This window comes from Stegostoma tigrinum, chromosome 11 (assembly GCF_030684315.1).
Source record: "Stegostoma tigrinum isolate sSteTig4 chromosome 11, sSteTig4.hap1, whole genome shotgun sequence".
NCBI classification, from domain to species: Eukaryota; Metazoa; Chordata; class Chondrichthyes; order Orectolobiformes; family Stegostomatidae; genus Stegostoma; species Stegostoma tigrinum.
The window spans coordinates 55006988-55020661 of record NC_081364.1 but is presented as its reverse complement, the minus strand read 5'-3'; the positions used below and the strand labels follow the sequence as shown (position 1 = coordinate 55020661).

Below are 13674 nucleotides of genomic sequence, written 5' to 3'. Positions count from 1 at the left end.
CCAGCTAATTACCATCATATCAGTGTATTCTCAATCTTCAGCAAGGTAATATTCATTGTTATCCACAGTGCCATCATGTTGCATCTGCTCATCATAATCTGTGGTTATAGTAGACTCTGGTCTAGGACCAGGCAGCATAGTCTCAGAAGAAAGGGGTGACAACTTAATACTGAGAGGAGGAGGAATTTCTACTCTCAGAGAGCCGAGAGTCTTTGGAACTCATTGTCACAGAGAACTGTAGGGGCAGAGTCCTTGTGTTTATTTAAGGCTAAGATAGATTCTTAATCAATAGGGGAATCAAGGGGGATGGGGAAAATGCAGAAAAGTAGACAGGAGAAATGTCAGATCAGCTACAATCCTATTGGATGGTGGAGAAGACTCAAGACTGACCAGCCAACTCCTGTTCCAATGTGATATGGTCTCACCTGCTCACAGGTGCTCAGTTTGAATTTTGCCAGGACCGCTTAGCTCCTGGCCTCATTACAGAATTGAATTTCAGCCCTAGGCTTTAACTCCATTTCCTAGCCACGAATCCCATTTCCCCTCCTTTGCCATTGTCTCAGGCTGGGCCAGATCCTGCTGATTTTCTGAATATATCACAAAGACCATCCTTGCCCAGCTCTATCCTAATTTAGCTCATCTGCTAAAGCCCATAGTCCTGCTAATGATCTCTCAAGAAAAAACTCTTGCACTGCTGTCCCAGCTGATCCACGATCTTCCACATTCCATAAATTTCAGCTCATGCAAAGCTTTGCTGCCCATAACCCAATTCAGACCAAATCTTATTTGCTCATGATTTCTGATTCCTGATCCATGTTAGTTGGCCCCAATGCTCCAAAATCTAAATTCCCACCCAAATATTCAAATTCCACTCATAGCCTCAACCCTCCTTATCTGATAACTTCTTCCACTCTATCCTCCCAATTCCAATCCTCCTAATTTGGCCTCTTGTTTTCCCAGTTTTATCACTCCCGTGTCCCACCACCAATGGTCACTATGCCTTCAACTGTCAGCCTCTACACTTCTCTCTTAAAACCTTAACTCATGCTCTGCCAGATAAGCTGTTCCTTCAAGTCGGCATGTTAAACAAGCTCATGGTCACACATCCTAATGTTCTATTTCACCAATGTTTGGCTCATTACTGGCCATTGAAATGCTCTCAAGGCTGCTTATTTTGTTAAAATTACTAAATGTAGCATTTAAGTAAAATTTTGAAGCCTTGAAACATCCCTACAAAATGGGTGGTCAAACTGGAGGCTGGAAGAACACAGCAAACCAGGCAGCATCTCGAGGTAAGCAGAAGTCGACGTTTTGGGTATTTCCCTTCTTATGGAACTCCTTTCCTCCAGATGCTGCCTGACTTGAAGTATTCTTCCAGCCTCCTGTTCAACTACCTTCGATTCTCACATCTGCAGTTCTTTTCTCCCTACAAAATGGATGTTGATTTATATACAGTATAAAAAGTGAATTGCTCATGTAGGTGGTCACCATCTTTATTGGTCATTCTGTGGGGTCTGTGTTTGGGCATGTTTTTAACTTCCATGCATCGTTACGACACATCCTGTATGACTTGCTTAATCCCTTGTAGCCAATTACAAGACATGCATAAGTAAAACATCAGGAGTACAAATTTGAAGATGATTCCAAATGCAAGTTTAGGACATTGAGGCTTAAAGGTCAGGGTAGGTTAACCTGTATATTGACTGAATGGAAAAAAAATGCTTTATGGGTGGCACAGTTGCTCAGTGGTTAGCACTGTTGCCTCACAGTGCCACAGACCCAGGTTTGATTCCAGACTTGGGCGACGGTCTGTAAGTTCGCATGCTCTCCCTGTGTCTGCCAAGATTTCCACTGAGTGCTTCTTCTCACAGTCCAAAAATGTGCAGGTTAGGTAGATTGGCCATGGAAGATGCAGCTTACAGGGATCAAATGGTGGGGGGTTGGATCTAGGTGAGATGCTGCTCAGAGGGTTGGCGTGAACTCTATGGGCTAAATGGCCTGTTTCCACATTGAAGAGATTCTATGGGCTTGAAAGAAAGGGGTCGTTTTATTTGATAGTGAACTTACGTCAAACAATTGTAAACCATAAAATCCCTGTAGTGTGGAAGCAGGCCATTCGGCCCATCAAGTCCACACCAACCTTCCAAAGAGCATCCTGCCCAGATCCAACCCATCTCTGTAACCCTACATCTCCCATGGCCAAAACTGCATATCTTTGGGCAATGGGAGGAAACCAACGCACCTGGAGGAAACCCACGCAGACACAGGGAGAGTGTGCAAACTCCAAACAGACAGCCACACAAGGGTCCCTGGGTCCCTGCCAGTATGAGGCAGCAATGCTAACCACTGTGCTGCCTAATCTACCATATAAATGAACATTGTAGCTGTTGTAGAAGAAAACAGATAAAAGTTTTTTTTCAGAAAATGTAAACATTTTCCATATTTCAACTTCCATAGAAGTTGACAGCCATCTTTACCACTGAGTAAACTAGAATTGACAATATTTGTTTGCACAGCAAAAGCCAGTTTGAGCTTGAAGATGCCCTACAGCCAGTTGGATATCAGACGCTCATTCACGTAAAACTGAACACAATGTCAAGCATCATTTAAAATTCAAAGCCATAGTAACAAAAACATGAAGGTAGCATTTTGCTGGCTCAGATCAATCCTGATAGCACAATGGTAAAGATGCTGATATTTATCGCAGATCCATTAGTTCTGCATGGTGTGGAACTCATTTTAATCCAGCCTTAAAGATTTAGTGCAAATAATACTCAATTTTCTCTTATATGGTCATTGGTATACTTATTCACCACATCAAGTGCAAAAGTAAAATCTAAGGTGAAAGGAATGTGTGATGAGCGAAACAGTTCAGAGAAATGCTGTAATAGGGGGCAAATATGTTGAAAACCTTTGTAAAGCCTTAAAAGAAATTACAGAATATTGGAATATTCAAACGGATATAAAGAAAGGCCAGTGGGAAAGGAAAAGGAATATTTAAGAACAGACATGAGTTTGGAGACTGAGTTTGGAGACAAGCGATGGGTGCCCTGTTTGTTGGCAGCTAAATTGCAGGGACGACAATGAAAGATCAATATTGTGGAACTGAACTAGTGCTAGACACAGAGGTGATTGCTTTGGTGTTCCCAACATTCAGCTAATTCTATGATTCAATCTAGTTTGATATCAGATGGACAGTCTGACAGGAGCAAGATGGTTGTGTGATAGATTGAAAGGGTGGTGAAGCATAGCTGAGGGCTGTCTGCATACAGATAGCAGTAGTTCCTACTCCTAAGAACAATGTCACTGAGATTCATTTGAGGAATAGCAGGGCTATTTTAATGAATCCAGTGGAATTAGACAATACAAGGCAGATGGTGAAGGAGCATATCATGGATAATCAACCAGGAGAAATGCTGAGGAAAAGTTAAGAATAGGAAGGTGCTAAGAGGAGTGAGACAGTTTGGTTACAAAGTGGAGTGGGGTATTGTGTAGGGCAAGTGGGGAAGGGTGATGTTGGGTCACAGAGATAAAGAAAATGTTACTTCAAGGTCTGGAGTATAAGTGATCCGGGTAAGATGCCTTTGAGGCTGACGGACAGTATGAGGTCAGTTGAATAGTTACTTAGGATTAAGACTACGTTTTTAATAGTCTAATATTTCCTGAGCAGTTCTTGAAGTAATTTCATCACAACCCTTAAAGTATTCACCAATTTAAAATGGATATTTTCAAAAGGTTCCAATCTTAGGTGAATTGCTCAGCAGAATCCTCAGTTTTCTAGGTAATTCTTTCAGTGTGTGCTACGATGGGGACTCTGCAGGATCTTCATAAGCGACTCCCATGTACTCTTAAATAATGACTGTCTGAGAGATTCTAGTCACCGGAGGCAAGTTCTCAGAATCCATCCTCCCAAGACATCAAACAACTTTTGCATTTCAATAATTTCATTTCTCATTCTTCTGAACTTCGGAGAAGATAGTCACATTCTACTTAATCACAGTAATCCAGGCAGCTCTACCTCTGATGTGTCTTATCCAAGCACAGCAACAGACACAGTCATGGTCGATTACAATAATCTGTGTGTTTGAGCTGTGGAGGAAATGGAGTCCAAATATAGATGGGTTCAGTCATTTGGTATTATAATTGATGACCTGGCATGACAACATGAGCGCTAATAATGTTTAACGTTTAAATTTTGACAAATGTGAGAATCATTGTCATCAATTATGCCACACCAAAGCACAAATTGCTTCAAGTACACATCGATCTTGACCCATCTGTTTTGTTTGTCTGTGCCAAGGTGCGTGGCAAGGGAGACAATGCCACAAACCTGCTCTTTGCTTTTTGGTTTGAAAAGCAACCCATGGTGATTCACATCATATTTCTCTTTTATTTCTCTCTGAGAAGGAGGGCCTATCCCTTGGTGTAGACTTCCCTTCAAAACTCAGTTAAATTCCCTGGGAATTTTTCATTCCAGGCGAAGACGCATCTCATTTTCAAATCTCTCCTACTGCCTCTCCGTCCTTACTCACCTCTATTTTGTTTTGTATAAAGAATAGTTAAATAACAAGGACCAACTGCAGTAAACACATCCATTCTCACTGATGGATATGTTAATTCGGTGCTTTTCTATTTTACACATGAAATATAATCCAATACTTCAGTTTTTGATGTTGACATCAGCCCTACTGATGTGATTTCCTCCCCAGGGAACAAAACAAAATGTGCACTTAAACATAGTCTATGCTTGCCTTGTAACAGTTTTGATTATTTGTCTTGACAAATTTCTCCAGTAGTCTGTGTAAAGAAAGAACAACTATATGTGGCCCAAGTCCTTGATTTGTGTTTTAATTCAGCTTATTTGATTGAATATCGAGCTGGCTACAAATTAAAGTGTATTCCAACTGCTTGTATTTAAATTGCGCCTGCTGTTGAAAAGGAAGGCATCTCAATGTACTGTGCAGCAAGGAGAAAAGTATCCAATCATCAGCTAACAGAGAGAAGGATGGATAGCTCAAATGGGCACCTAAGATACACAGAAAAAGAAAGAGGTTTTAATGACATTCCTGAAAACAAAGTGGAGAATACCATGGCAAAGCAAGTTGGAAAAATATAATTCTAGATTTATAGAATGAATAAGTAGGGAGGGTGCATTTGGGTCACTGTGGTACAAGAAATAGTGAGGTCTGGTTTTTCTCCTGCTTCATTTCCAAAATACAAGTGGGTTGTCAACAGAGAGGACTGGAAACAAAAATGCTGGAGATCACAATAGGTCAGGCAGCATCTGTGGAGAGAGAGCAAGCTAAAGTTTTGAGGCTAGGTGACTCGTCATCGGAGCTCAACACTGTCAACAGTGAGCTCCATAAAAGCAGGAATATTGAAATCAATATTCTAGGTCACGGGAGCCCACAACAGAGTGGGCATGCACCGCTGCCTCACAGCGCCAGGGACCCGGGTTCGATTTCAGCTTTGGGTGACTATCAGTGCAGAGTTTGCATTCCCTCCCTGTGTCTGTATGGGTTTCTTCCAGGTGCTCTGGTTTCTTCCCACAGTCCGAAGATGCGCAGGCTGGGTGGATTAGCCATGATAAACGGCCCCATAGTGTCGGGAGATGTGCTGGTTAGGTGAATTAGCCCTGGTAAATGTCAGGCTATGGGGATAGGGTGAGGGCCTGGGTCTGGATGGGATGGTCACTGGAGGGTCAATGCAGTCTCAATGGACTGAATGGCCTTTTTCTGCACTGTATGGTTTCTATATTCGATGAATACAGAGGAAGGCCAGGTAACCCCATGTACAGGGAAAGGGAAATAGAATCTGAAAGATGCTATATAAATGCAAACTTTCTTTCCCCTTTCTCAGCTTTAGTGACATTTTGTTACAGCAGTTTTTATTTATCCATATCATACTATCAAATGGTCAACCCATGAAGAAAGCAATCTCACTTAATTAATGGAGCAAGAATAAGAAAGAGCTAGGTGTTGTCATTAAAATGTTCTAATAATCCTGACGCTTCTAAATAGTGACAAAAAACAGGCTCCTGGGTGCACCAAAACAGCGTAAAAAAGCAGAACAGGGCAATTAGTGTTCTGATTATGTTGACCCAAATAAGATGGGAAGAATAGGACATGAAAGTTTGAAAAGAAGCAGAGGAGGCAATTAAAAAAAAATACCATTAATCATTTTGATTTGTAGCATAAGCTACAACTTGGAGTGCAATGCTGTCCTCAATTACTCTAAATGCCCTTCTCTGTATAGAAATGTGCAAACTTCTATGGCAGCTGTTTTGCCAGAGTAGCAGTATATTTTTAAACATATTTTTGCTTGAAAAGGATTTCAGTCAAATACTTTCTTTGAAAATTGAAGCTGAGCAATATTGGCTCAGTCTTATTCTCCCACATAGTCAGAATCTCCAGCATTATTCAGAAAAGATTAATGTGTTAACATTTTTTCTATTGAGGTTAGACTTCTACTCACATGCTTAATATTCAAATCAAACATCCATCATCACACTGGGGTTTTGCTCAAGTGTCGCACTGAAGAATAAATTAAAGCTGCAGGAAGTAAATACCCTCAACCATATTGAGATAAATATTAAGTAGATTCATGCTGAAGAAATAATGCCGTATTTATATTGTAATGTAACTGCTGATCAGGTCACATCAAAGTACCTCTTTGTAAATGAATAATGTTCATTTACAGACAAATGTAGCAGCAAATCTGGATGACACACAGAATGGGAAGCAGCAAACGAGCAAATGACCAGTTGTGTTTTAGGAACATTAGTTGAAGGAAGTTCGTAGATCAGGAGATAAGGAGAATATTCCCATTCTTCAAATGGTAGCATTAGACATTTTACACCTACAGAGAAAGTAGGCAGGATTTATTGTCTCATCTCAATGAAAGCATGCTGTAGGAATGCAATAGTTTTAATTTGTATTGGACTTTCAATATGTAGTAATCTGAAAGATGCTCCACAGGAAAGATAAACAAATACAGGGAGAAAGATCATCCGCTTGAACTGTAAACTGTTTTCTTCTCCACAAATTTTGGCTGACCTGCTTAATATTCTGAGTATTTTCTGTTTTACTGTAAAACAATTTTGACACTGAGCTAAATAGGAACATATCAAGACAAATGACAAAAATATGGTCAAAAGACTAATGTTTAAGCAGTATCTTAAAGGTGATGAATGAAATTGAGGGGGCTGGGGAGAAAATTCTGGAAATTAATGGATAGGCTAACGAAGAATCAACTGTTCATAGAGTCAATGGCAGAGAAAGAAAATCAGAATGTCACAAGAGGTTAGAATTGGAAGCATGTAGAGATGTTGCAGGGTTGTACTCCACCGTTTTACATAGTGGAGTGTCAGCTTTGATTACTGCTTTTAAGACAGCACAACCATCTGACATGAATTGTTTCACTCACAAGATCTGTTTAGGTCTGAACTGGAAGCAGATAATTCACTGAGACTTGTGCATTGCAAGGGTGTCTTGTTTGCTTGTGCCACTTTTAAACTACATCATTCATGGTAACTGGGTAAATGCTGCCTTGCTATGTTTAAGATTTAAAAGAATCTATTACACCATTCTGAAATCCCAAACATATTAGAGGAAGGTCAGTTGATTCCACATGGATTGGTCAAAGAAACGTAACCTGTTAATGACTGAATGCAGAGGCCATATATATAGGTTGAGAGTTTGCTGTTTTGCTGCGAGTTGCACCAGGCACAGGAAATAGGGAATATGGCTCACTTATCAAAAATAAATTATAAAATGCCCTATTTGGCACTGAGGCTTCTTTGGCTATGAATCTAATTGATTCAGAAGTGCTACGTTTCCTTCATGTCTGTGAATAAATTGAATGCTTAATAAGCAGTTATGGACTTAATCCAGATGTTTAACCAGTTTAGTCACAGCACTGGTCGAGGAACAATGGTAGTGATGGTATAATTTATTTTAAATGATACTAGGTTGGATTGACGGAATTCAGCCAGAGTCCTGCAAATAACCTCATGTGGTTGCAAAAGCATATGCCCAGGATGAAAGATATGACAAGGTGTAGAGCTGGATGAACACAGCAGGCCAAGCAGCATCATAGGAGCAGGAAAGCTGATGTTTCGGGCCTGGACCCTTCATCAGAAATGGGGGAGGGGAAGAGGGTTCTGAAATAAATAGGGAGAGAGGGGGAGGCAGATCGAAGATGGATAGAGAACACCCTCGACCATGTCTCCAGCATTTCCCACAACTCATCCCTCAGACCCCGCCCCTGCAATAACAACCAAAAAAGAATCCCCCTCAAACTCACGTACCACCCCACCAACCTCCAGAGCCAAAGCATCATCCTCCGACACTTCCACCATCTACAATCCGACCCCACCACCAAAGACATTTTTCCATCCCCAAAAATGTCTGCTTTCCGGAGGGACCACTCTCTCCAGGACTCCCCTGTCCGCTTCACACTCCCCTCCAGCCCCACCACAGCCGGCACTTTTCCCTGCAACCACAGGAAGTGCTACACCTGCCCCCACACCTCCACTCTCAACCCCAACCCAAGTCACAAGAAGACTTTCCACATTAAGCAGATGTTAATCTGCACATCTGCTAATGTGGTATACTGCATCCGCTGTACCCGGTGTGGCCTCCCCTACATTGGGGAAACCAAGCGGAGGCTTGGGGACCGCTTTGCAGAACGCCTACACTCAGTTCGCACTAAACAACTGCACCTCCCAGTCACAAACCCTTCCAACTCCCCTTCGCATTCCTCAGACGACATGCCCATCCTGGGCCTCCTGCAGTGCTACAACAATGCTACCTGAAGGTTGCAGGAACAGCAACTCATTCCGCTCGGGAACCCTGCAGCCCAATGGTATCAATGTGGATTTCACAAGCTTCAAAATCTCCCCTCCTCCTACTGCATCCCAAAACCAGCCCAGCTCATCCCCACCTCCCTAACCTTGTTCTTCTTCTCACCTACCACTTCCTCCCACTTCAAGCTGCGCCCTAATTTCCTACCTACTAACCTCATTCCGCCCCCTTGACCTGTATGTCCTCCCTGGACTGATCTACTCCTCCCTAACTCCCCACCTACAGTCACCTTTACTGGCTCCATCCCCACCTTTTTAGCTTGTCTGTCTCCTCTCCACCTATCTTCTCCTCTATCCATCTTTGATCTGCCTCCCCCTCTCTTCCTATTTATTTCAGAACCCTCTTCCCCTTCCCCATTTCTGTTGAAGGGTCTTGGCCCGAAATGTCAGCTTTCCTGCTCCGAAGATGCTGCTTAGCCTGCTGTGTTCATGCAGCTCTACACTTTGTTATTTCAGATTCTCCAGCCTCTGCAGTTCCTATTGTCTCTGTCCAGGATGATACATTTGGGAGATGAATACAGGACTGTCAGAATGCAGCTCAGTATGAATCATAGAATCCCTACACAGTGGAAGCAGGCCATTCGACCCATCACTGAAGAGCATCCTACCCTGATGCACCTCCCCTATCCCTGTAACCCTGCATTTCCCATAGCTAATCTACATACCCCTGGACATTCTGGGTAATTTAATATGGCCAGTCCACCTAACTTGCACATCTTTGGACTGTGGGAAGAAACCAGAGCACTCGGAGGAAACCCATGCAGACACGGGGAGAGTGTGCAAACTCCACACAGGTAGTCACCTGAGGGTGGATTCGAACCTGGGTCTCTGGGAGTGTGAGGTAGCAGTACCAACCACTAAGCCACCAAGCCACCCCATACCTGCATTTTATACAGAATGTTTCAAGGGAGAAACATGAGTTGGGTTTTGTGGGTGAATAGCGTTTTATTTTCAGCTTATTTTCAGGTAGAGTTATATGTCTGACACACAATAAGGGCTTTCAACTTGTCTTTGGGCTGAAGCAGAAGCCTGATTTTAACGTGCATGCAAAAAGAGCTGTGGTCAACCCTGCCCACGTAAACTCACAACCTTATCTCTGAGAAAAAAAGTTGTAAATACAATGCTGTGGGCTGAAGAATTTTAATTTTTTAAAAACATACTTTGGGTAGATGAAGAAAATATTTCATCCACATTTAAAAACTGTGGATGATCAATTTGAACCATTAGAACCCCTACACACTGCATAGGAAATTACACTAAAATGCAGATATCAAACTGATGTACTTTGGTGTAATTAATGGTCTATCCTCAACCCAGAGAAATTAATCCATTTCAGTAATTAATCAACTGTACAGTTAAATCAATATTCTAATTCCGTTCTTTTTCATTAATCTCTGGATATTGTAAAGGCAAGATTTTTCCGAGTAGCTAATTTAATAATTTACATAGCTGTAGTTACGTGTAGAAAGTTACTATTGGTTTGTTTCTCCAATCAATCATCTGTCTATCAGACTCATAAAGCAAAATTGCTTATTGGAAAATGAAATTTCAGGCTGAAATCTGGATTTCGGCTGTTTCATTACAGCCAACTTCACCTTGTGAACAATATTTGTCCTAGGTGCATGGGAACAGGAGTAGACCATCCAGCTCCTTGACCCTGTTCAGTGGGATCGTGGCTGATCTGTGGCCTGACTCCACATACCCATCTTTGGCCCACACCACTTAATACCTTTGCTTAATAACTATTCACCTATATCAGATTTAAAACTAACAACAGTTATAGCATCAACTGCCATTTGTGGGAGACAGTGCCGAACACCTACCCCACCTTTGTACTTAGAAGTGCTTCCTAATATCTGTCCTGATTGGTCTAGAGTGTGCCCCTCGTTCCAGAATCCAACCAGTGGAAATAATTAATGTTTATCTCTCACTTTTTCCTGTAAATCTCTTTAATACATTGATCATATCATCTCTTAACCTTTCAAATTCTAAAGAAAACAGGACTAATTTGTGTAATTTCTCATCGTGACTTAACCTCTGATGTCCAGGCATTGTTCTTGCAAACGTATGTTGTACATACTCCAAAACTAATATATCCTTCCTGAGCTATCCTGGTTTATTAGCAGATATGTTTGGATTGTAATAACATGGAGGCAAGTCATTATTCCATGTTCATGTATATTAATCTTCCGAAAAATAAAAGCAAATGAAAAGTAGCAATTTTAAAAGAATCAGATTCAGACAATTTTCTACAACTGTAATTGACCAAAATGTTGGAATTTTCTTAATATATCTCATATTGAGTTCTTTAGACCACAAAACAAAAGCAGAGAAGTCCATTGTTTATTGAGTCTGCTCGATTAGAGAAGGTATCTAGCTGGGTTGTTCTCGAGTACTCTTGGCTAAATCAAGATCTCTGTACTTTCATTCTGACTACTACAGCAAAGTCTTTGTTCATTCTGGTAACAGCCTGTACTTCATTTGTGTCCATCCACAAAGTATTAGTCTTGACCATGCTGTTAACACCTTCCACCTGCCTGGACGAGAAGAGCTTCAAAGACACTCAAGTTGCTTAATGCCATCCAGGAAATTAGATTGGCACCTCGTCCACCACCACAGCACCAATTGCTGACCTTGTCAGCAATGTTCACCATCCATGAATGAGCAAAACTAACTTCTACTCTAAAAATGTTTAGCTTTAGACTTCAGCTCATTAATATATCTCCAGCTTTCTTTTTTCAGCATTAATAATGCTCTTAAGATATGCAAACATTTTCCTTTTCTAACCATCATTTTCAATGATATTTTAAGAATCTTCAGCTGTGCATTAATAACTCCATTACCAAAAACGGAAAACATTCACCACATTAACAGATGCTGCTTTAAGAAATATGCCATTACCTTACAACCTTTTTGAGCTGTGATTATTTCTTTATGTATTGGGACAAAAGGTGAGTGAAATATTTCAAGTATAGTTTCATAACCCTTTACACATCATGAGTTATTAATTCCTTTGACTTTCATCCCACAGATCCACATTGACAGTAACGCACGTGCAGTGGGTGTGGTATTTCTCTGCTGTATTTCCCATTTAATGCAGAATGAATACAGAAGCTTACTTAACCTTTGATTTTGATGGAGATTTATTTGATGGTATGGAAAGCTCTTGGGTTGGAAATTTCTAGCCAGCAGGCTCACTGTGGTGACAACAGTGGTTTCAGAGTTAACGGCAGTGTTGTGGCTTTAGAAAAAGCAAGAGATGAGAGTTCATTGGACCATAGCATTGTAGAAAACATGTAGTTAATTTGTGCTTCTGAGTCTGAGGAGGTCTTGAAACCTTTGATGCAAACTTAATTTACATTTCTCATATTTTGTCACTGCAGTTATTAAGGAAGCGACAAAATATGCAGGCAAAGCGTATTTAATGGAACATTGAGTACGAATGAATGATTGCTATTTACCTTCCTTCTTTCCTCCTAAAAATACCAATCAGATGTGTGGTATAACAACAATAATGGACTTCAAAAGGATAACAGTGCTTTGCACTTTATAATCTGCCTTTGCAAACCTGCACTGAAATTCAATCGTGTGTATCTGTGGTGGTCATATGAAAAATAGCAAGAAAGTTGTCATTTCAGATTTAAAGCCTAATACTTTCATATGCACAGTTCATTAACTATAACTGCAAATCATTATGGAATTTCATTAAAATGGTTATTTATGAACATTGCCGTTCTAAATAAAAGTGGATTATTACAATTACAACACTTAAATCTTCTGTGCTCACTTCAGAACAATTCACAGCTCACGGTATGTTTTATATCTATAATTTGCATGCTTGCTAAATCCTTTGAAAGCTAACAAATGCAATCACTTCATGATTATGGTTTGCCCTAAATGGCTGCAGATTTATTCAGTGTTGGCAGTCCTGTTAATAACAAGCAGATCTTCTGTACATAATTATTTGTTCACAAATCAGGATAAGGAAAAACATCTTTCCTACATGGTTCTAGCTACTCACCGAGTTACACAGAGTCCCACGCTCTTAGGTTTCTTGTTCAATGTATTCGAGTCTTCATAGGTTTTTTCAGTATGTTCCATCTCTCTCCACTCCCACATCAAGTTTCCTATAACCAACCAGAGGGCACTCAAAACCTAAATAACTATTAAATATGTAATATCAACCACTCATTAAAAGAAATAAAATGATTACTCTTCCTAAATGAAACACTAATATCTAAAATGTAGAATGACATTGCTGCCTTTTCTATTGAGTTACTTTTGAGGCTAAAAGCCAAGTTCATGCACAGAAAACATGGCCCACCTACAGTTTTTAGACAATCAGAAATCATCAGATCTTTTGACAGCAATGTCACTGGGGAGGTAGTACCTGTTACTGCTGTAATGACGTTCATTGGAGGTTCAGGATTGAGAGCAATCCAGGCCACAGATAGGTAACATCAGGAGAGATTTTGCAGAGTTAGGGAAGTGGTGTGAGTGATATATGAAAGTAAACATTGAGAGTCAAACTGTGGCTGTCAGCATGGGCCCCCTTCCCAATGGTGTGCCCCTCAATCTGGTACTGAATGCTTTTGAACATGGAACTCCTTCCTCCTACCACCTCCTGGTAGATTACAAGCAAGTTAGGCAGTTTAACCTATCATGCACAACGCATGTCAATAGGCCCATATGCCACTGTGTTAATACTAGTGGTGGTAGGGTGAGATGACTTAAATCATAACTAATTGACCACTGGTGACAGGGTGGAAAATCTAACAATCGGCCATCCCGCTCTTTATACAATTCTGGCA

The 13674-nt window shown here is 40.8% G+C and overlaps 1 protein-coding gene and 1 long non-coding RNA gene across 12 annotated transcripts in view; one reads left to right on the top strand and one right to left on the bottom strand.

The window, feature by feature from the left end:
• The window catches only part of bsnb (bassoon (presynaptic cytomatrix protein) b), a 468557-nt gene that overhangs the window by 98958 nt on the left and 355925 nt on the right, over positions 1-13674 (bottom strand). For all 11 annotated transcript variants that reach the window (XM_048547454.2, XM_048547450.2, XM_048547451.2 and 8 more), the window contains one exon: positions 12885-12990. The gene's annotated coding sequence lies outside the window, so the exon portion shown is untranslated. The remainder of the gene's footprint in view (positions 1-12884; positions 12991-13674) is intronic.
• Positions 1-13674, top strand: part of LOC125460242 (uncharacterized) — an 84490-nt gene that overhangs the window by 48048 nt on the left and 22768 nt on the right. The window lies entirely within an intron of this gene.